Here is a 21,679-nt window from a genome sequence, read left to right as displayed (position 1 = left end):
GGTCCTTAAGGGCCTTAAACATTTAAGGCCTGCTTTGAAAATGCTCTAAGGCTTTGCAGTGCGTGAGTAGCAAGTGCCCTTCTGTGGCTTTGGTGGGCTTTTACCTGGTTTTACCCTACTTGCCACTGCGCCATAGAGGCAAATCGGGCTTTGGCAAGTGATCTCTGAAGGCATTTCTCAAAAATGCTTAAAGGTTTATATATCCTTAAAACCAAGTGGGCCGGAAAGATAAGGAGGTTTTGGCTTTCCTGTCTGACCCTGGGAAGTCCTGGGTATTAACTCCCTCAGTATGTCAAGTAATGAATATGTTGGCATGGCTTTAGGATGCTTGACCCTTATCAGACCCAAGCCATAGGGTTGGTATTTCTGGGTCTGAAGTCAATGGATACTTAGGGGTTAGCTTGGTCATCTGTAGGTGAGGTTCTCCTTACAACTATTCTATACTTTAATCCCAATTTGTGGGAGTGAAACTGTGGCAACCTTAAGTGTATAATTTCCTTCCTATTACGTTATTTCTTCCAGTACAGGAGGTACCCAGTGTTTGTCATTTAGGAGTGTCATATCATTACATTGCATATTGCAGTGTAATGATGTGAAATGATTAAATGACAAAATGCCAGTTCACTGCCAAAAATCTTAAGTAGTATACTTTTATTCGCAGATGGGAAAGCTATTATTAATTTCAGTATAGGCTTTGCCAGATGAAATAACATAAGCAGACTAAAAGGGAGGTGGGTTTAATCCTTTTTCTAATTTGAACATGAGTAGTAGGAGTTATGTCCACCTCTAGTCCTCATTTCAGAGCATATGTCCTGTGCCAGTGGTATATTGCCTACATCAACCTAGTCTACTGTCAAAAAATGACAGCAGATATCAAGAGAAGAACAGGCTGGCATTTATGAGGGGGAAATACTCAGCTTCAAAGAATGCCATGTTAAGCTGTGTAAGCTGTTTTGTTCAATATTGTTTCTTAGTATTCAAAAATGCTTCTTTCTAGATTAAAGATAAGTATGGCAACAAAATTAGATGAGTGTGCCTGTGGTTTCAAAAAAGGTTGATGGGACCAAAGACAGCATGGATAAGTAGAGAAGGTGCTTAGAATTTGAAATTACTATATCCAAGGTGAAAACAAAATTTGGAGGACTTAATGTGTATAAGGCAGGAGGAACTGGAAAACTTCACCCTAGTGTGCTGAAATAACTAGCATGAAAGTGTAGAATTCTAACAACAAGGATTTTCATCTAATCATTTTGGGGCTGCCAAGCTGTGTGTATGGGCCTGTTTTCCTATTTAATAGTATTCTAATCTTCCTACTTTTTTGTAGGAATACCTTGCTCAATAAGGCGAGGGTCTAGGATAGGCAGATCAGCCAAAGGTTCAAAGTGAAATGTTTGGGTTTCTTTAAAAGTGGAAACACAAGGGGGAGCAAGGGGAGAGAAGTTTGCATCAAAAATGGGAATTCCTATCTTGTAAGGACAGTATTATTTGAGTATTATGTAAATCTGTGTAGTGAAAAACATTAGGTACCATTGGGTGTAACAAAATGAAATAAGTGAGAACTAAACCGTGTGGAAATTTCTGGTGGGCCTCAAGAGCTCATCTAGCTTGTTTTCCTGCTGGAGACCAGTAATGAGCGGTGTCCCTCAGGAACTGGTGTTGGGACCGGTCTTGTTTAACATCTTTGTTGCTGACATGGACAGTGGGATTGAGTGCGCCCTCAGCAAGTTTGCCGATGACACCAAGCTGTGTGGTTCGGTTGATACCCTGCAGGGAAGGAATGCCATCCCGAGGGACCTTGACACACTTGTGAGGTGGGCTGATGCCAACCTTATGAGGTTTAACCATGACAAGTGCAAGGTCCTACACCTGGGTCGGAGCAATCCCAGGCACAGCTACAGGTTGGGCAGAGAAGAGATTCAGAGCAGCCCTGCGGAGAAGGACTTGGGGATGCTGGTTGATGAGAAAATGAACATGAGCTGGCTTTAGTGCGTGCTCACAGCACAGAAAGCCAACAGTATCCTGGGCTGCATCAAGAGGAGCGTGACCAGCAGGTTGAAGGAGGTGATCCTGCCCCTCTGCTCTCGTGAGACCTCACTTGGAGCATTGTGTGCAGTTCTGGTGTCCTCAACATAGAAAGGACATGGAACTGTTGGAACAAGTCCAGAAGAGGCCACAGGGATGATCAGGGGCTGGAGCACCTCCTGTATGAAGACAGGCTGAGGAAGTTGGGGCTGTTCAGCCTGGAGAAGAGAAGGCTGCGTGGAGACCTCATAGCAGCCTTCCAGTATCTGAAGGGGACCTATAGGGATGCTGGGGAGGGTCTGTTCATTAGGGACTGTAGTGATAGGACAAGGGGTAACGGGTTCAAACTTAAACAGGGGAAGTTTAGATTGGATGTAAAGAAGAAGTTCTTTACTGTGAGGGTGGTGAGGCCCTGGAATGGGTTGCCCAGGGAGGTTGTGAATGCTCCATCCCTGGCAGTGTTCAAGGACAGGTTGGACAGAGCCTTGGGTGACATGGTTTAGTGTGAGGTGTCCCTGCCCATGGCAGGGGATTGGAACTGGATGATCTGAAGGTCCTTCCCAATCCTAACTGTTCTATGATTCTAATGCAAAGGTAATTGTGAAATATTCATGTCTGGCTCTCAGCTTTTTGAGGAACTCTTTGGATCTTACCTCTGAACAATATTGCTTTGATAGTCCCTCCAGGTTTACTTCAAGCTGAGTCTCTAGGGTGAAGTACCAGTAGATGAGTGAAAAGAAATTCTGAATGGATGGTCATTGGCAGAGAAGCACGCTTCTCTACCTGGGTCACACAAACCCATCTTGGTTGCAAAGGCACATCATTAGGCTGGTTTCTCCTCTGACTTTTGCCTGAGGGGAAGATTACTGATTGATACACAGGTTAAAGCTGACCCAGTGACACTGTTTGTGTGCCTACAGCTACACATATGTTTGTGCTTTGTTGTACTGGGGCCTTAGCCAGCAAGTCCTGTATAGTGCTTTTCATGATATAGATAAGATTCTTGTAAAGTAAAACTTAATAAACACAAAGGATTTCTGCCTGTTCTCTACTAAAACTCTGGTTGTTATATTTTGCACTCTTATTTTGATTTTGCTTTGTTGGTGTAATCTGTGCTCAAGGTGAAAGGGCAAAAAACAGGCAAACGGTCTGCATTTATATCTTATTAGGTTTCACTGACACATTGCAAGTCACTTATCTATTACAAAAAGTAAGGTAACAGAAACCATCCCAAAACAGTAATAACTTTATGGATTTATAAACAATAGTAGCATGTTTGCCAAGATGGCTAGTTGACTGTTTGGACCTGTCTTCTTAGCCTGTCATTTTTATTTTTTTTTTAAGAAAAGAAAACACAAGAGACAAGTTTCCACTCCTAGCACATTGGCAGAAATACAGAAACCCCATTCTTAATGTGATGGGACTCATAAATGGACAACTATTCAACTAAAAACTGTCAAAAGCACTCATTGTACATGCGGCTAAAAGGTTAGACGTTTGAAAGGCATTGCCATGCCAAATATACAGCTATATAGACTGACTTCCCATTAATTTATTTATCAAATAGGTGCAATACAGCACATGTGATGGACTTGATTTTCAATTGCCCTTCTCTAGGTTTAAGCATAAGAACTCAATGACAACCCTTACTTTTGTTGTTGAGTCTCTTTTCCCATGGCTCGCCAGTGTAGAAAATATTTTCTGAAGGCCAAATTCAGTTCTAGATCCTGATCTTACCAGTATGGTTTCAAACCACTAGATCTCTAAAATTCAATGGTTCACACTCACAGGTTTACATTATACACAAATGGTAGGTGAGGATAAGTGATGCTGCAGTCCAGGACCACAGGCGCATATTTCCAGATGCAGTGATGAGTTCCACGTGCTGACCCATCCCAGGTACCCAAGCAGCCTCTGCTTCTGCAGCTAGTCTGTCATTTGATCCAGATTGTCACACTGTATAGAAATGCTTGGGTCTTTGATAGGAAAAAGCTGCTGCTAATTTCAGTGAAGTGATCTAGCATTGAGCTGAGAATATGCTCCCTTGTCTGTTCTGGGATTTGCTTCTGATAAGTGCCTGCCTTTCTCAGTTCACTTTCCATCATACAAGAATAGAAAGTGTTCAATAACTTAAAGAATCAAAGTATGAAGGATGAGAGAGAACCATTAATTTCTCTTGCCTCTTTTTGGTAGAAATGAATGACACTGACTTAAAGAAAATGGGATGTATCTATCCCTGCCATAATTCTGCTGGTTCTAGTAGCTGTAGAGCAGAAGCAAAGCAGTCTTCCTGCCATTAAGGACTAAGTGGTAATAAATGGCTTAACCATAGTTAGCCTTGCTTTCCTCCCTGATACTGAAAAGTCAGTGTGACATTTTACAGTCTATTTCACTGTAAAACTCAAGAGGGAAAGAAATAAGACTATTCCTACCAACTTCTGTATGTTATGACCAGTAGACTGTTACGGTGAGAAGGAAAAAAGAAAGAGGAAACAAATCCCTCTCCCAGACAGCCTGGCAAAGTGATACTGTATTCCAGACAATCCCATTCTGATCCAGGAAGACACCTGCAGTCACTTTCACCTATAGTTTAGTGAAATCATTGCCATACAGCTGAGTTTTTCTGCCATTAAATTAAAAAAGATACTTTATTTTGAAATAGTGTTGGTTCTTGTTCTGTTTGCTTTGGGATTATTTTGTTTGGTTTGTTTCTGGTTTAGGTTTCGGGGTGTTTCTGCTTTTTTGTGACAAACTTTAAAGAAAAAATTGTGTTTTCTGCATACTCATTTTCGGCTGTAAAATAAGTGTAAAACTCATTTTACCTGGAGCTTATGTCAGCTGAGCAATCACTCACTAGCTTACAATATTCTTAAAGTATTAGGTGAGTTGGGTTATAGATGACTCTAAACAGCAGATTTGTATGTTTTGCTGCTACTTAATGGCCTTAATATACAAGAATTAGATTTCAGTGGATTTTTTTTTGGTACTGATGTCTCTGGCCATAGTAGGGAAACAATATCCTGGAAAAATACTTTACAGAAGGATGATGTTCTTCCTTCTCTTCAACAGAATGTGCAGGTCTTGAGTTACGATTCAATTATTTTTCTCTAAGATATATACTTTCATTATCACTTAAGAGTAACTTTGAGCTGAAGTTTTCAGTTAGCTGGTGGGTGGGAGCCCTCGCTCCTTGTTCTTCCTCTCTGTACTGATCTAGCAGCAGAGGAGGACAGAAGCCAGGGCTGTCTCATGGAACCAGCAACCAGTCACCTTTCTGCTTGCTTGGATTTTAGCGCCAGATGGGTCAGAAGCCTGCGCTAGCCATGAGCTATGGAGCACATACATGCCTCATGTCTGTTGTTACACTTAATGCCTCTTCCACTGTATTTTGTGTTAGTCTGTGCACAGTACTGCTCTTTCCTAGCATTTTTTGATTATTAGTTCATCTTAGGGAAAGGTAACAAATGGAACTATAACATTCAAAGAGCTAGACGGAGTTTTATTAAAATAAGTATTTTTATAGTAATAACTTTCTGTGCGTGTGTATATAGTTACTGGGGTGTTGATCTGCTTTTTAAAAACACACTTGTTTATGGGGGTCTGAGAGCTCGCATCCCTAAAAGCAATGCTCAACTTAAAGCAATGCATTATATTTGAACACTGTATGTTTGACAATACATTTCATGCCTCATTTCCTGCCAGTTGTGAGCTCTAGTAAACACAAAGAGCAAATTCACATTTTTCATGTCAAAAAGCCCTACAGTTTGTTCCCTCTAGGATATCACTAGTTAAATAGATTCCTGTAAGGACATACTCTGTTCACACTATAATCTGTTGTGACACTAAATCTTAATCCGTCTTCAAATTTCTATTGTTTTTGTATGAAAAGATTATTTCTAAAATATTTTATATCTCACATTCATTTTCTTTGCTAAGAATTAATTGCATAAGCAGTGGGTATCTGACCACTATTAAGTCTCCTATCGTAACCCAAAATTAAGAATTTAATGTGGATTATTCATAACATCTATCCAGTTAATTCAAAGTAATTTTTCTTTGCACTAGGCAGAATTTACACTTTCTTGAAATGAGCTTTACCTCCCCATGAGACTTTGAAAAGAAGTCAACTTGAGCTTTTCTAAAGGCTTTGGCACACCTATGTCACTACTCTGCTGCAGTGATGAAGGGTTTTATTCTATGTCATCCATAGGTTTCATCCTGCTCTTTCATAAGTGCATGTGACTGCATAAAGGAGGAAAATGAATTGGAGCTCTTTGGCCCTACAAATGGTAAATGGATGTGTGGCCCCGCTACTTAATATAGGTAGGTAGAGAATTCTGTTCTTGTAGCATTTTACACAGACTTGTCATACAAGAGAGTTACTGTGGAAGGCTGGAAGAGTGAAGAATAAGACCTCATATTTCAAGGCTCTGTCTTGTTATTTTAAATTAGCTCAGCAAGGAGCTGTCTGAAGTTTTCTGGCAGTCATAATAAGCTTCTGTGAGAAAGACCTATGATGCTGGAATACCTGGGTTTATATCATGATTGCTCCTCATTAGTATAGAATCGCTCAGGTTAGAGGGCACCTTGGGAGGTCTCTCATCCAACCCCCTGTTTAAAGACAGGAGAAATACTGAGTTCACACCAGTGTTCTCAGGGCTTCTCTCAGTTGGGTCTTCAAATCTTCCAGGGATGGAGATGCCATGACTCTCTGGGTAGAGTATTTCAGTGCTTGATTGTCCTCGCTGAGGAAGAAAGTTTTTCTTGTATCCATACAGAAAATCCTGTTTCGATCTCTTTCTTGTTCTCTTACTGTCTCACCTCAACAAAGAGGCTGGGTCCCTCTGTTCTGCAACTGCTTTGTGGAGTGTTGTAGAGCTGCTGTTATATCAAGATGTATCAATACTAGAGCTAGGTAAGATGTAAGATGCCTGGAGCCATCAGGTTAATTTCTCGCTACTGCATGATGTGGGGTAACAGTAAGAGGAGCAGGCATGTTTGAAAGTTGGATTGGTGGATCCCAAATCTAGACAGGACTGGCCACATACATATAGACTGAAAACTAATGTCTGTCTTAAATTGAATAGTGGAGCTGGGAAATGCTGTTTATCTTCTTGAAACTTGGAATAGCATTCAACAAAAACGAGCCTCGTTAGCTTAAGAGTAACAAACTCCTTCAAATTATTTAATGTGAAGCTGAGCAAGAATTGAATTTATTGGCAAAACGGCAATATTGGTTTAAATGCTGGATCTCTAATATTTTGAAAGTGTGCATTCAGACTGTTTATTCGTGGGACTTGAAAAGCCTCTAACAAATCAGTTTGAAGTAGGCTGCACAGAATGGCAAAATCCTCTTTCAGAAAAGAAATAACTGTAGCTGTATGCAGGCCACAGAAGTCTTTGTTTAAAGCACATTGCTGATTTTTGGATTTTTTTTAACATAAATGCAAGCTAGGATAAAACACATAGCTAAGCAAAAAAGGACCTCTTGGAGTCAGATATTTGTGAATAAAGTGTCGGCTCTAGAAAGGTAATACAAATGATATACAGTTGCTTTGTAGTCGTTGGCTCTTTAATTGAGCAGACTGATGTGTTTCGAGCATAATGGATCTTTGGAGCAGACTGAGAATGAGGTGCTGTTATTTTGTTTCTCTAAGCCACACATTTGAAATGCAGGTGAATATAAACCATTTAAGAAATAATTGGTCTGACCTAGCATTGGTGTAGCCATTTTGGCAGCAGTAAAAGAGGTGTTACTCAGGTGACAGAAGACAATGAGACAGAGATATATAACAATATTTGCTCAGTCTAAAAAAAGTCAGCCTAATGAGAAAAGGAAGAAAAAAGCTACAAAAAAAGTCCTGTCCCTTTTGGTTCTACTTACAGCCTCTGCACATTCTTCTGCTTCATTAGCCAAATTTCAATACCTTTCCATCTTTCCTGATTGTTCTTTAAAAACAATCCCCTCAGTTTAATTTATCATTTCTATCCTTGCTAGTAAAATCCTTATCCGTGACCTAGGCAGCTCAAACCTGGATCACTGCAACTTCCCGGTTTTCCTTGTGCCAGTTCCCTTCTCTTCATGTACCTCTATAAGAACACAACCGATTTCATTTCACGATTTGGCTTGTCTATGACACCCTTTCCTTCAACGAACCCACCAGTATTTACGTTAAATACTATAAAACTGTTTTACTACTTAAAAAATGATGTGAGTTCCCTGGGAAAAAGTTGTTTCTGCAGAGCAGGCAGTTGCTATTAACACTTTAAAATCAAAAGGTCACGCCCAGGTGAATAAAGGTGATCTATGGATATTGAGAACCTAGCTCCACGTAATTCTATATGGGCTTTAAAAGGTATTGTGGAGTTATTATTTAATGTGTTCTCTGTACTGCTGCACATGCAAGCAGCTTCATATAGGCTAAAGGCTTTTATCCGTGGTCTGAGTGGTGTGTTCTGGTGACATAAGGAAAGGGTGAAACAGAAGTCTCTCAAAATCTAGTGAGAATGGGACTTACCAGGAAAGGATGTAGATCTTGGAGACCTTAAGTCAGGTGCATTTATGAAGGAGGAAACTGGCAGGAAAATGTTCCAGTGTGTCAAGTTGTGAGTAATATTCATATTTGTCACAGCAGAGGTCACTGGCTCAACAACAGAAAGAGTTGCATGAAGCAGTGTAAATGATCTTGGCTCCTCCTCATCAGACAATACCTTTTTAGAAACCTGACGAGCATGCAGGCAGTGCAGTGACTGTGGGGAGTACGCCTTCAGACAAGATGCAATCAGAGAAGGTGCAGTTACAAAGTGGTTCTTGCTGATAATTTTACCTGTGGCATCTTCTGCTGATGGACATGGAGATCTTTAAAAGGACAGACAATGGATTGTTTTGGAATCCACCTAGAACGGCTCTGTAATAATTCTACTTGGAGAAATGCTTATCAGGTCCAGGTTGATACACATAGAATTTCAGAGTCACAGAGGGTCAGACTCCTGCCTAATGATTGCTTCATCTAGTCATTAATGCTCCATTGGAGTCACTTGGTTAAATATGAAGTTGGTTTATCAACCCTAGTTGTATTCTTTCCTGGATGACATTTTAAAACACAACAGCCTTCAAAATGTTTGTCTTTTGAATTGTATGTTTGTATGGTATTCTCTGTGAAGCTTAGTGGCTCAGCTGCTTCAGTGTGGCTGGCCAAATTCACCCCTCAGCAAGTGAATGATAGGGTCCTTAGTGTGTGCGCTTAGACACGAACGGTCTAATAGGATGTTACAAGACCTTTTACTTGCCTGTTTTGCTGTCTTACTGGAAGTATGCTTATGAGGGTTATGAAAGTGGAACATGACTTTTAAGAACGAGACTGAAACTTTACAGACTTGATGTAGATTACCGCTTGAAAAACTTCAAGTTTTTAAAGAATCCTTGGGAGTAGATGTAATTGTGCTTTGATACAAGTCAGTGTTTGTGCCGACAAGCAGAGTCTTGACCAGGAGAACATCAACTTATGTTGACACTTTTGAGATCAGGCTTTCATCTGGGGTTTCTGCACACATGTAAATAGGTGCATTTGAATATTTTTTGACTAGATGGCTAATGGACATGGGTGCACAGCTGCTCCCGGTTTGCCTGATTATGGGAGAGACATGATGAGCACAGAAGGCTCCTCTTAGATGGTAAACACAACTGTGGCATGGTAAAAGATTTGCCACTACAAAGTGAAGAACTGTCATTGTCACACAGGAACATTAGTAAGTCCCATTTACACTACTCTCCTTGATCCCGTTAAAGGGCAGTTTGAATAGCAAGCTGGATTCTTTCAATGTTTTGTGTTAATCTAAAAGCAGCACCAAGAGGTGGCATTTAAAATCCTTTCACTCACATTTTTAGGATTCTGTAATACAGAGTTGCTTCCTAACATGTTCAAGGTCTATTAAATAAATGCACTGAAGTATTCCTCTTCCTTCTGATACGGGCTTGTCAAGCTAATCTAATTTCAGTGTCTGCACTTAGAAGGTGTACTATTTTCTCCTTTCAGTGATTTCAAAAAATTAATAATTAAAGTTTCCTATTTTTGCTTAATAATTAGTGCAAATTACTGCACTTTTCTTCCTTTGTGTTTTATAATATTATGGTAATCATTGCTATGTGTACCTGTATGCATGACACATTGAAAACATTTTTGTCAAATCAGTTGAAGAAATTGCTGAGCCAGTACAACCTTGGGTTAGAGAACTTTGTAGGCTAAATTTACTAATAAATCCTGGCATGACGCTTATTGCAAGGATGCCAGCCTGTCAATGGCTTAATCATGGAGCATAATCCTAATATCTCTTTATTGTACTGTGGAAAATGATTGTTCGTGACTGACTGGAGTGTGAGCTTGCTCATTTCCAAAATAAGCTTCCTTCCTGGGTCTGTAAAACGGAATGGTGCTTGTTTACATCCTGCTTCTGTAAGGGGCTGAGCTGCTGTACATGAAAGCACTTGGCATCTCTTAGGAAGGCTCAGCAAGGTCCAAGCCTGACCCTCCTGTATAGACATGATAATCAAAGGTTGATATTTGTCTGAGGTAGGAAGCTCTCTTTGTGTTTTGGATTTTTAACTCACCTCTGTAAAAAATACAGCACTGAAAATATCCCCCCTTCCTCTTCGAGAGAATGCTAATGGATGGATGCTTTGCCTTCCCTTTCCTCCAAGCTCTGGGTTTGTGATGCATTTATCTCTTAGAAGTAAATAAATTCTGCCTCTTCAGAAAATATCACAGTTCATTTCCTTAATTCCTGTGGAAGGTAGGACAGTTAGTCAAGACAGTTGGCTCAAGTAATCAGTGCTGAGGGTTTTCACTTCTGTATTCTGAGGAATGGTCGGTAAGAAAGGATTAACCAACAGAGAAATCTCCTCGTACGAAATTTGATGGGATTCATGCTCATATGTTAGCCTTTGCTTTGCAGTACAGAGCAGGGCCACTGCAGTGCCTTTTCTCCACTTAAATTGTGATTCAACACTTAGTACACAGACCCTGAGCTTCCTCTGAAGAGCGGCTGCTCTGGGTGCTGCTCTGGGTGGGTATGTGGGAGAAGGGCTCTGTGCAGCACCACAGGGGCTCGGTCAAGCACAAGCAGGAGGCTTAGAACAGTTTGGTTCTTGAAAATAGAATCCAGCCACAGCCTGGGGTTTAGTTTTCCTTGCTGGGATTGAGTGGTGCTTGATGTGCGCCATTCACTGGGGGTGAGACAGTGCTGCTTTGTGCTCAGTCACTTGCCTCTGATTAAAAAGAATAGAAAGAAACAAGCTTGCACAAGTTGCTTTACACACTTTGGTAAGGTGACTTTCCACTAATATGTACTTGACCAATGCCTAACATTAAAAATCCTTTAAAATATTGTAACACACTAATAGATATGACTGCTTACAGCCTTTAAATTTACTCTTTTTTTGCTTGCGAGTTTTCAGATACTTACTCTTTGTGAATATAGTCAAGCTATAAAATCCTAAAGCTGGCTACTGACGTTGAACATTATATTCTCTATTTTTCAAATGGACCTGTGCAGTCAGGAAAGCTTCTGCAGAGAAAATGTATCAACTCAGGTTGGTCAATTTGTGGTTATTGAGTGACTATGTGTAAACACTGTTTATAAACTATTAATGAAATTCACAGGAGAACTAAGTGTAATGGCAGGTCAGGGAAGAAAAGGTGGGAGGAGAATGGGTCTGAGTATGTAAACTTTCTTTTAAAGTGGCATTTATTAAAATCAGTATCAGTGATAAATCAGGATACAACACAGCTGCCCTTTTAAATCACTTCCTATGAAAATTAGACCTGACTTGAATTGCTGGAGATAAGTGATGAGAATTTAGCCCATGCTGACCCCCTACAGCTTGATGTTTTTTCCTTGTTTATTTTAGCTTTCCTGATACCTTGATCAGTTGCTACTTTGGTACAAATGGGTTTCTGAAAGAAAACTTTAATTATCAGATGGGTGGTGGATGAAACAAATCAGCTCCTGCTTCTGAAATTTGTGCGCATGGATCTTGGAGATCCTTCTATTCGAGATGCTCTAGTTTATTCATAAAAATAGATGTTCTAAGTATGTGGATTTGTGGTGTAATCGCCCTACAAAGTTGATCAAAATATTTACAGGGTTTGGTGGAGTGAATCAGTGGAGTGAAACTTAGCTTGGATATTTAGGGAAATTTACTGGGGAAAACTCTTGAAAAATTATGGCTTTGCGTGAGTACGCTCAGTTAATCCCTTCGTATTTCTCTTCTTGCATAAGAGCTGCAAATCAGTGAAAATGTAATGGCAGTAAACTTTCTTTTCCTATTAAAAAACCTAATTTTGTTTAGATGCTCTCTTTACAGTGTTTCTCAGCCTCTATTTGGAGTCTTAAGTAATACTGATGTAATGATGAGTTTTCATAGCAACAGTGTACTAGGTATGAACAAAATCTGTTACTGGATATCAGATTAGAACACTTTCTAGAAAGGGCAGAAATTTCAGAAGTGGTTTTGTAGTAAGTGTTGAGACAGAAGTGTTTCTGCTTCAATGGGTTAGTCTTCTGTAGGAATAACCTTCAGTAAACTGCTCCATAAATGCCCTTTTTCTAGGAAGTGCAGTTGAGCTCTCTGCCTCCCCCTTCTGATGCTCACAGCAAGGAAGGACAGGCTGGTTGGAAGTGGGAGGGGACATTTGTGTTTATTCTTTTCCTAAAAGCACTGGTTCCCAGGGCAAGAGTTCTGGCCACTTTCATCAGTGGCGAGTTGCTGTCTACCAGGTTTGCCACCCCTCCCAGGCCAGGGGGATGCGACAGGTACTCCATTGGTCTGGATATTTTTGTATGCATGTACAGTTCATTACAAGTCTTCAGCAGAATTAAGTGTTTGTATTGTCATATTGTCTAGGAGCACAGATGGTCTTGCTATTAAAGCTCAAGACTGAGAGCCAGGTGGTCTCAGTACTACTTCCAAGCTCTGCCACAAACTTGACATGTGGCTCTGGGCAAATCAGTTGAACACTCTGTGCTTCTGTTTTCCCACTGGTACAGTAGGTACAGTGATTACCTGCCTGATATACAGTATTTTGTGATTTAGTGCCTTATGAAGTATTTGGAGATCTTCAGTTGCAAGCTGATGCAGAACTGCTGAGCTTTGTTGATGTAGTATAGAGATTAGGAAGAGAAATTCCCTTATCTTCTTTCCTTAAATCTGACAATTATGTCAGAATCTCCAAAGTCACAGCTGTCTTGAATTAGAAAAGGCAGCAAGTAGGAAAATAATCTATATGTAAAACTTCCAAGGTAGTCAGTTTATCTCTGTTCCCATAAAATCAGGAGGAATCTTGCCTTAAAAGCAGCCCCAGTGTTTTGAGTTAGCTGTAAAATAATAAACTTGAATAAAATACTGTATATAGCATATGGGTTCAGTACACCACATAAAACTGGTAAAATTCTACTGACTATTTGTAAAGAATACCTGTATGTGCAGCAATAGGTTGGGGTTTTGACAGAGGCTGATTACAGTATGGTGCAGTGTTCTGGTTTATAATCACCCACTGATAAATCTTGGAGACCCCTTTTTAAGATGTTTAGGAATTCAAGGTTCAAGTTTATATGTGCACCTACCTCTGTGCCTGTTTTGTGTCCAGTAGTAATTATCTGGCAGTCATGTGCAAACGCACATAAAGAGATAAAACAAGTATTTTCAGAAAAAAGCCAAATTTGTATATGCGTACTCCATAAATGAGCACTTGAAATAGGCACAGAAAATGCACACCGATGTCAGACCTCCTCTCTCTGAAAAATCCACCCTTTAAGACAAACATCTGATTTGCAAATGAGATGCAAGATAGGTTCTTATTAAATAGTTAAATATCAAGGTTTGAATTTTCATAAAAGGGCAATTTCAAACCTCATTTGTGTGTGTAATTATTGTGCTTGTGAGAGCAACCCTGGTAAACGTGCACATAAATGTCATGTCAGGTTTATAATGGGTCATTGACACGCTCCCTTCCCACAATTGGGTCTGTGGTCTCTGCACGGAGATAGAGCTAAGGGAATATGTAAAACGGGTGCAAAAATCTGGCAGAAACAGTTTTCTTTCTTGCTGAAAAGAGCAGCAAAGCTTTGTGTACACATCGGCATATTCTCAAGATGGAGTTGCAGCTCTGGGGTCTAAACAAACTGAATCAGTTTTTAAAATAACAGTGCATACTAAACCTTAGAAATTCAAATACAGCATTTTCCAAGGCTAAAGATTTGGCAAATGCACTCTTGTAAGGCTGTTGTCACTTCCTCTTTCGAGAAGGTTTAGAGAAACTTCTCATTCCTTTTTTTTTTCATGCTGGGATTTTTTTTTTTTATCGTCCAAAAGCTGTGAAATACTTGAAATCTGAGGCCGCTGCTATCAGATAACACACTTTAAGACTCTACATTAAAGAATCTCCCACATGCTTGTTCTCAGGCTTGAGATATGAACATGCCTAAAACAACCTTGGGTCACACTGGATTGGGCTGTGCAGACTGATCTGAAAATATTTACCCTGCACTATGAGAAATTAGAGGAAATACAGCCCAGAATTCAATGGTGGAATCTGCTGCCAATATGCAGCTGAGGTCAGGAGCAGCAAGATTCAGACAGGAATTTTGTGGTTATGTGTAAATCATGAATACTTAAGAGTTAATGTGGTTGATTCTAAGGATCAGAATATGGGAAGGAGGGGGAAGTTAATTTTTTAACATTCGTTAAAATTCAGGGTGACATCTTGTGGGCAGGGAGGTGTAAATTATGTGTAAGTTGTGGTGTTTCACCTTCCTTTGGTTGCTGGCACGGGAGGAATTCAGGACTGTACAGCCCATGCATGGGTCAGAGCCAGTGCAGTGATTCTCATGCCTCTAAATTAATCTTAATCACACAGTAATATATATCTATCTTGTATCTGAATGATCTCTCTACAAAGGTGGAGGGTTTTGGTGATTGTGCTTTTGTGGAGAAGGAATAAATAGCTTCATGAGATGGCAGTGTGGGAGGAGGGACAGCAGGTATCGGTCTCCTGCAAGAAGCAAGGTAAAATATCAGGGTGAACAAAAGTAGCAGCAGAAGGCAGGATACAGAACATGCTGACAGATATCGGTCAAGAGTCAGAACCCAAGGCTAGGACTTGAATAGACTCAGGAGAAGCAGGCAGGAGGCCAGGCAATGAATAAAAATTAGCATGCCCCATACTGCTCTCCATATTGTTGCTTGCCTGACTACTCTCCCTTCCACCCCCTCTCCTGTATTTTCTTTAACGTACCAGTGGTCAAAGCAAATAATGATATTATGTTTGTATGGGAGGCCCTTGAAAGCTATTCTGAGACTAGAGTCCAGAAAAACGTGATCTCTGTTTGATTCTTTGTTTAGTGGGGATTCAAATCCCAACTTAATTTAATCTTTTGATTTATCCTGCAGGTACTGCCTGATTATATTCCAATGCCACCAGTATTAGAAATGCAGGTATTATTTCTATTTATTTTTTTTCTGCTTTTAGCACTGAGAACAAAAAAGGCTTAACAAAAAGTCATTATTACTGTTACCCTCTATAATGCATCATCAGTGAATAGCTGCATCTCTGAGCTTGTACCCCATCACTTCATATTAATAACATCAGGGTTGCACAAATCTTTGTTCTGCACTTCAGCTAAAGCAACACAGCTGAATAGGACTGAAAACTTGCTCCTCTTGCTGTGAGTGGTTAAGCTGCCACCATTGCTGTAAGATGGATAGGATCCCACTTAGAAAGCTCAGGGCTTGCCAGGTATAAGGAGGAGGATGACACTGTGCAGAGGATTTAAACCAGTTCCTTTAGAGGGTGTTGTGAGATTGTGGACAAATTCCTAAGGATACATTTGTGAGGATGGGGGTTTTTTCAGTGTATATAAAATAACTTGTAGTATCATTAAAATGTGTGAGAACCCCAAGGAAAACAACCATTAAAAGGTACAGACTGAAAAGGCAAATGTAATAGCAACAAACTTGCTGTGATTTTAGTGATCCCCTTCACTGAAATATCTGGGCACCTCGTGTGCGTTCATGTGTTGAAATGAATGGGAATTCACTTTCATACCTTTATTAGCCTAACAGGCATTGTCTCTATGCCTAAACTTCCTACATATAAGATAGGGGGTCAGCATTTCCCCTTCCTGGAGTTCTTGCAGAATGAGTACAGTAAAATCAGAATATAATCAGACACCAGTTATTGTTGCTGTAGTGACATGCCAAACCCTGTGTGTGTTGTCTTGCCTTTCTGTTCCAAGGCTACTCTTTTCCATGTTTGTTTTCTGGTTTTCCTCATGTTCCCTATCTGGACCTCTGAAGTATTAAGCACTTTTATTTAATTTTTCCTCTTAGTTTCCTAAACAAGATCCAGTTCATTCTTATCCTTCAAAAAGTCACTAAAATTAAATTTTTGAAATCATATTAAATCTTTAATATTCTCCTATGGATGATAATATGCCCAAGCAGACAAGGACAGCATGCAAATCTAGTGGCATGCCTGACAAACATAATGCATTTATATTAAATCTATTGTACAGTAAGAATTTCTAACTGGCAGTGATCAGAGGAAACCATGCAATTGGATTAATAGATAATTTAGGCTGTAATCCAACAAAGCAGTTAAGCATATGCTTAATTTTAAGCATGTGTAGTATTACTTGATGTTAGTTGAGGCAAAACACGCTTAAAACTAGGCACATGCTTAAATCAGTTTTGCTGCCTCGCTGACTTACTTGGTGATGTGAACAAACAAGGTTTTTACAGCTGGAAATGCATGCAGGAGCAAAGTGTCCATTTTTCCTGTGATCATTAAAACAGCATTCCAGCTCAAGTTTCAAAGCATAATGTTTTTATAGGGGGTTACAAAACAGTGCTCACCAACTGCAGAGGTAAACAGCTTACAAATTATTTATTTTACCTGCATTCCTGGTTAAACTGAGTTAAAAATAATTAGATAACCCTGTAAAAGCTGTGACTGGTGCTGCTAATTCCACATAAAGATTTTCTCATGCAATACCTAATAAATGGAGTTATCTTTTAACAAAGGCTTTAAGGGGATTAATATACTGTACAGAAGATGCACTCTGTAACTCGGTTAAGATATTTGCTGCAGATCTGAGCTAGATCTGAAAGAAGAAAACTTCCTGAATGACCTTAGATTGTCACCCAGACTTTTTTGTACCATCTCTACCAGTTAACTTGCTTCTGATGCTTTACAGTATTTGTGGCCTTAATTGAGGGACATAACCAAACAAATTTATCATCACAGCCCATAAAAACGACAGAATTCATATGGTAGCATTCTTCATTCTCTCCAATTTGTTTCGCTGAAATCCCTGCAGCAATTTATTTGCTGAATACATGGGTTTTCCTCCTTATGAAAATTACAAATTGTTGTCAAGGTTAACGAGTTAATATTCTCATTCAATATTTATTTTATATAGGGGGAGGGGGAAGGAAGAAGTGCGACTGTTCTCACACTTTCTTCCACGGCAAAGTCTGGTTTCTTAATCAATATGACAAGGACACTGTCCTTTGGATAATACCCTGAATCATCGGGACTAAAAAATGAGCTTTATTAATCAACAGCCCCTGATTAATTATTATAAAGTGATGCTCATACATTTCTGTACATTTTAATAATTCCTGCAGAAGGCTAACAATGTCCCCAGTGATTTGAAGGCTTTGGGGTTTGAATTTTTCTAAGCAATGTCACAATAAATAGTCCAAGGGTACTACTGCTCGCTCACTAATCCAGTCTGTTTCAATCCAGCAAATGAGTAAAACCTTCTTTTTCTTATTTCCCATCTATAATTTATCATTTGCATACAAAGTAAGAAGCAAGAATCAGCAGTCTCATCAGTTTTCAAAATATCAAGGGACAACCAGGGTGATTTATAGCAGGCTACATTATCTAGATCATAAAACCAGAATATTTCTGTAAAAACAGACCTATGCAACTTCTCGATAAGAGTAACTGTCTAGTAGATAAATGTGATGAAGGTCATTAGTCTGGAGAACTTCATATAGACCTGAGTAGCCATTAGGTCCTTCTTTACACAGAAATATCCCATCCCAAAACGGCTAACAGGCATCATCTTCAAACAGCAATTTGTAGTACTAAAAATACCTCTATTTAAGGCTCTTTTAGCCATGAAAGAATATAGCCTGTGTGTTTGCTTGCTACCAGTGAGATGAAAAATATGCCACCTGTTTCTTGTGCTTTCAGTGCACTTTTGGAGACATAACCTTGCAGAAAGGAACAGATGCATTCTCTTGGTTATGAAATGATCCAGCCCCAAAAGATATGTAAGAAGGTGACCACAGCTGGCAAACATTTGTATCTTAGTTCTAAAGGGCAACATATTTCTGAGCCACAGTGCAAATGCTCAGATGGCGGTATTGCAGATTTGAAGACAAATTAATGTTAATCTATTGAAGTAATAGAAGTTTGGAAAGGGTCAGGCATAAAGCGTTATCCAGCACCAGTTCTGATATGTTTATACTTCTTACTAGTCATCTCGTAGTCTGGCTTTCTCTTCCTGTAAAATATTTGCCCAGCTCTGACAGCTCACGAGGCTGCTTTTCAAGTGCTGTGGCTGTGACGGATGATATCAGACTTCCAAAGTCGCTAGCATCCCGTGTTAGTGTTTTACAACGATGTGTTTGCATTGGAAAAACTCAGTGGCCTTTTCACAACCTTCCTGCAATGAAGGTTTTAATTACTCATCAGTGTTCATCTATACAAAGTCGAGTCCTGGGAATTTTTCACAGTGAGATGTTACAATCTATGCACAGGTAACCCACAGGTTATTTGGTTTTAGCTTCTTGATTTCTGGTTTCATTTCAGTATGTCAATAATGAGTTCTCTCTTCAATTTATTAATGTGAACCCCTGAAAAAAAAAAAAGAAATTCATTGCTTTAGGATGCTCTGCGACAAGCAGTACTCTTCTGCATTTTGCCCTCTAGAAATATGGGTTCTGATCACAGATAACTAAAATGAGATTAGGATGTTAGCTTTCTCAAGAGATAACAGCAGTCTAGGTCATAAAACTACCATATGGCAGATTTGGCAGTCTTTACAGAGGTCCATGGTTTAATTATCACAAAGACAGATTCAGTTCCCTACTTGCAAATGCCTGGGTCCTCCTGTGGCAAGGACTGGCAATGCAATTAAGGGGAAAGCTGTATTGTACTTGGCTGAAACAAGAAATGACCTTACTGTGGCCAGCGCTGTCACTTCCCAACATTTCACTCATGATTAAGCTTATCATTTCAAACAAACAACATAAAATGTCAGGTCTCTGGTCTGTTTAACATGCGGGAGGAGGGGTAGGGAGGGTAGAGAAGCATAAACTGTGACTGTATTGCATGAAGCCAAACTGGAAAGCTTTCCTTTTGAAAAGAATTTTAGAAAAGGAAGTTAACAACTGCATTAGAAAAGAGCAGTATCTCTGCAGACAGAGTTTGTCTTTCTGCTTAAGTCTTTTAGTTACTTGCATCAAATGGCTTGGTGTTCCGTTTCCAGTCTTTTGACTCGTCTTCATTCCCACAGTAGTGTGTTCTTATACCACTCCCACTTCCATACACAGTCCCTGCTGTGTTCTGGATTTCTGCTGGAGTAACTATGCTGTCACTTGTACTTCCCTGCGAGCACCATCTATTTATTATACAGTGAGTGTGCTGAAGAGCACCCAATTCTAGGAAAACCAGCATTTCATCTTATTTACATGGGTTTGAGTTGATAGAGATCTGTTTGCTCCATAGAGTGTTCTTGTCAGCACAGAAAACCAGCGTAAGGTTGATGCAGATGACTTCCATTAAGAGCAAAAACTAGGGTTCAGTGTGTAATTGAATTGTTGCTTTAAATGGTCATTTTTAAAAGACGTCCTTCTCTTTGCCTAGAGTATGCAGTGGTGTTAGTAGTAAGAGATATGACAATTGTCTTCATTGAATAGAGAAAAGTGTGTCCTCATATGTATGAACATTTTACTGAGAGCAAAGTCATTCATGTTCCTTGTTTTAAGGTAATCACACCGGCTAGTATTGCAAGACTGAAGTATCAAGTTAATTTAACTCACCCTTGCAGCTAACAAAATAATTGCTGTAGTTCTTTTGTGTGCAATCGTAGCAGTGAGAATGCCTTTTTGAAACAATCGCATTGTAGCTTGATCTTTAAGGTTTTTGAAAGGCTGACATCGCTGAGAGTGAATGATGCACATAGACCTAAATGATATGTGTGCTTCTTGTCAGCAGGATAAAAGTATTTCTGAATCCAACCAATTTTTAATAAGATGGAAAAATACTAAAATGCAGGAAATGATAAATGTTAAATACTTACTTTGTAGTGGGTGTAGAGAAAAAAATCTTTGAGTATTCAGTTAAAATGTCGCTACCAAACCTGCTGCTTATTGTGTTTAATTATGTGATGTTGTATGAGGATATCTGTGGCTATTGTTATTTTTAACTACTTGCAATATCTGATAGTTTTGAGTTGTAGTGACAGCTCCATTTTCTTCATATCTTGGTTAATTTTATGTGAGCCCTTGGAGACTAAGTTTAGTTTATAGTCATGTCCATGTCCAATTAAAAAGTAATAGATCTGAAACATATATTCCAAATCAAAAGAATGCAATGCTGTCAAACACAAGAATTACAAACCCAGCCAGCCAGGGTTCATGAGATTGCAGAAAATCATTTTTAATATATATTTAATTTCTGAATCTTTACAATAAGCAAAGCATATTTAAATCCCTCCTCACTCTAGTCAAGGTTATATAAAATATCCATTTTCATTATTAGATTTTGAAATATTCAGGGTCATCTTAAAGCTGGGATTTTAACTAGTACAATAAATTGTATAAGATGCATGTTTAGATTGAGAGCTAGCATCAAGAAATATGATATGCCAGTGAGTTGTTTCTCGACTATACTTTCAATTGGTACTAAGGAGGTAGAGTTTTTAGGTAGTAAAGAAGTGAGCTCCTGATTGTTCTTGGCTGTTCGTTTTCAGGGAATGAGGTACACAACATCAGATGGGCAGAAACTGTGGGATTTTAATTATAAACTCTGCCCTTGGTTATTTGTATTTCTTGTGTAAAAAGTTTGAAGAGATGTGTTAAAATGGAGATATATTAGGTGGGACATGAGGATAAAATAGAAAAACAGTTCCTGTCAAAATCAAGTGCCTTCTATTTTTCATTTTTCCTTTTTCTTCTACCAAAACACCTGTGTGAACAAAGTACCAATGCAGATGCAGCTTCTACGGCTGGAAAGTTTCTCTTACCCTTATTTATAATGGCCCCAATTCCCTATTTACTTATGAAGTCAACAGAGGCCAAGAAATTCATAAAACATTTAGTGCATAGAGAGATAGCATTGCTGCTCTTAAGTAAAATCTATGAAAAGAACATGGTATCAGCATAAAAATAAATCAAGCTGAATGGAAATCTGTGGATACTAAAAACTAAAATTATTGGGAAGTCAGGATATGGTTTACTGTAGAGATGACATGGAGAACTGTGAACAGCATGCACCCAGCTTCTGAATGAGAGAAGTATAGGTGCAGTAAGGGAAAAAAATGTTCTGCATCAGAGATGGAATAGATAACCCACTGAATTCTT

At 39.3% G+C, this 21,679-nt stretch overlaps 1 long non-coding RNA gene across 4 annotated transcripts in view; it reads left to right on the top strand.

Moving 5' to 3' along the window:
* Nucleotides 1-21,679, top strand: part of LOC133262520 (uncharacterized) — a 169,950-nt gene that overhangs the window by 31,764 nt on the left and 116,507 nt on the right. For all 4 annotated transcript variants that reach the window (XR_009741332.1, XR_009741335.1, XR_009741334.1 and 1 more), the window contains exons 3-4: nucleotides 6,233-6,345; nucleotides 15,470-15,514. This is a non-coding gene — a long non-coding RNA (uncharacterized LOC133262520). The remainder of the gene's footprint in view (nucleotides 1-6,232; nucleotides 6,346-15,469; nucleotides 15,515-21,679) is intronic.

The sequence above is a fragment of the Pezoporus flaviventris genome, unplaced genomic scaffold (assembly GCF_033815535.1).
Source record: "Pezoporus flaviventris isolate CSIRO_AGI_PZ_B2104156 unplaced genomic scaffold, CSIRO_AGI_Pfla_v1 ptg000213l, whole genome shotgun sequence".
NCBI classification, from domain to species: domain Eukaryota; kingdom Metazoa; phylum Chordata; class Aves; order Psittaciformes; family Psittacidae; genus Pezoporus; species Pezoporus flaviventris.
The sequence above is the reverse complement of the archived record's forward strand: the minus strand, read 5'-3'. Positions and strand labels throughout refer to the sequence as shown.